This window comes from Pinus tabuliformis, chromosome X, assembly GCF_031772625.1.
Source record: "Pinus tabuliformis cultivar Carrire ecotype Pingquan chromosome X, CPIR1, whole genome shotgun sequence".
Taxonomy (NCBI): Eukaryota; Viridiplantae; Streptophyta; class Pinopsida; order Pinales; family Pinaceae; genus Pinus; species Pinus tabuliformis.
In genome coordinates, this window is record NC_142308.1 from 1293804032 (window position 1) to 1293805921 (window position 1890).

The following is a 1890-nucleotide window of genomic DNA, read 5'->3' on the forward strand; positions in this document are numbered from 1 at the left end:
GATATTAATTTATTAAAATATTAATATGTAACGGCTATATTAAATGGCTAGTTTTTTAAAAATATTTAAATAATGATATTATTTTATTAATTTATTAAAAATATTAATAGGTAACGGTTATATTAAACAGCTAGTTTTTGAAAAATAATATTTAAATAAAGATATTAGTTTATTAATTTATTAAAATATTAATATGTGACGACTATATTAAACAGCTAGTTTTTGAAAAATAATATTTAAATTAATTTATTAAAACCAAATATTACTAGTTTTTGAAAAATAATATTTAAATTGTTATATAAATTTATTAATTTATTAAAAACAAATATTAATAAGTAACCACTATGTTAAACAACTAATTTTTAAAATAAATAAATAAATAAACAAAGTCAAAAAAGAGGAGTCAAAAATTATAAAAACAAGTGAAGACCTAATCCAGAATACCAATTTATACCTAAAAAAACACTATTAAATTGAGATACTCTTCCAACCAGAAATCTTATTTGTGTATCTACAATGAATTACCTAAAACAATAACTCTTTAAATTAACATAGTGTTACAAAATTTAATCAACATAATACATATTATAATTTACCATATCACAACTTTTTGCTATATTCTTCCCACTATTAAAAATAATGGCTAAACGTATAGTTACATTAAAAAAATTAAATATCATTAACTCATAGTTATGCTTAATTTTTATTATTATTATATAAACTTATGCTTTTAAAATTCAATATATCAAATATTGCTTCATTTCATTTAATAAAAATAAATATATTAAAAGACAAATGCCTTTTCTTCATTATCTTTAAAGCATAAATAGGTGAGTTAATATATAGTGGATGGAACCTTTCTCATGATTGTATACATATCAGCATCACTCTCTTTATTGGGATGGGATATTTATAGTGGAAACATGTCACTTGGATGGCCATATCCTCTTTTGGGCAGCTCTTATCTAATCATTCCAGCTATTGGATTTGATATTTATTCATCTTTCTCGTTCATAAAAAAATGAAAAATATTAGTATTTTGAAATTTCTTTTCGACGATTTTTGGATAATTCTGGATATGAAAGTTACTTTTATTTTACGATCCAATTGAAGTCGTTTAATGAGGCGGAGGAATTGCTTAGATAGTTAAAAGTGGCCGGAGGCAAAAAAATTCAAAATTTTTTATAGAGGCAATGTTTAAATCATATTTTTGATGGTGGAAATGAATTCAACATCATCAAAAACATCTAAAACACTTAAGATTTTGAAGTTTAACAATTATAACTTGGATTTACAAAAATCTTTGCTGAATTTTCTCTAAATATAACTAGAATTTCCATAACTTTCCAGACCACTCCTTATTAAATTACGGCTCCAAATGATCTTATTTGACAAGCATTTACTCAAACCCATGTTCATTTAGATTCTGATATAAAATAGTGGAAGCATTTACTCAAACCCATGTTCATTTAGATTCTGATATAAAATAGTGGTTATTTTGCTGCGCAGGAAATAATATTCACTATTTTCTCTTATGTGTGAAGCAAAAATTATCATTGTCAAGAATGGGATTTGAACCCATGCCCTTTCGGACCAGTACCTGAAACTGGCGCCTTAGACCAACTCGGCCATCTTGACTAATGTAGTATGCCCCTCTGTAACCAATAAACATTTCTCAGCCGTGTTATAACATAGAATACAAATATGACAATTTTTTTTTTTACCCACACTCCGATTGAGGAATATGATAATCAAACATTGTATTTTATTTTTTACGCTGGGGATCCGCATTTACAATCACTTTGCTTTAAAACCTTGTACAATGATGAATACCGTGCTGGTTAGTGTACTCTTTTCACCCAGTTTTTTTCACAAAACCAAGTTAATTAG

General features: G+C 25.7%; 1 non-coding gene across 1 annotated transcript; it reads right to left on the reverse strand.

Moving 5' to 3' along the window:
• Positions 1-1557: 1557 nt before the first annotated feature.
• Positions 1558-1638, reverse strand: TRNAL-CAG (transfer RNA leucine (anticodon CAG)). Its single transcript has one exon. It is a non-coding gene; the product is annotated as a tRNA-Leu (tRNA).
• Positions 1639-1890: the final 252 nt, after the last annotated feature.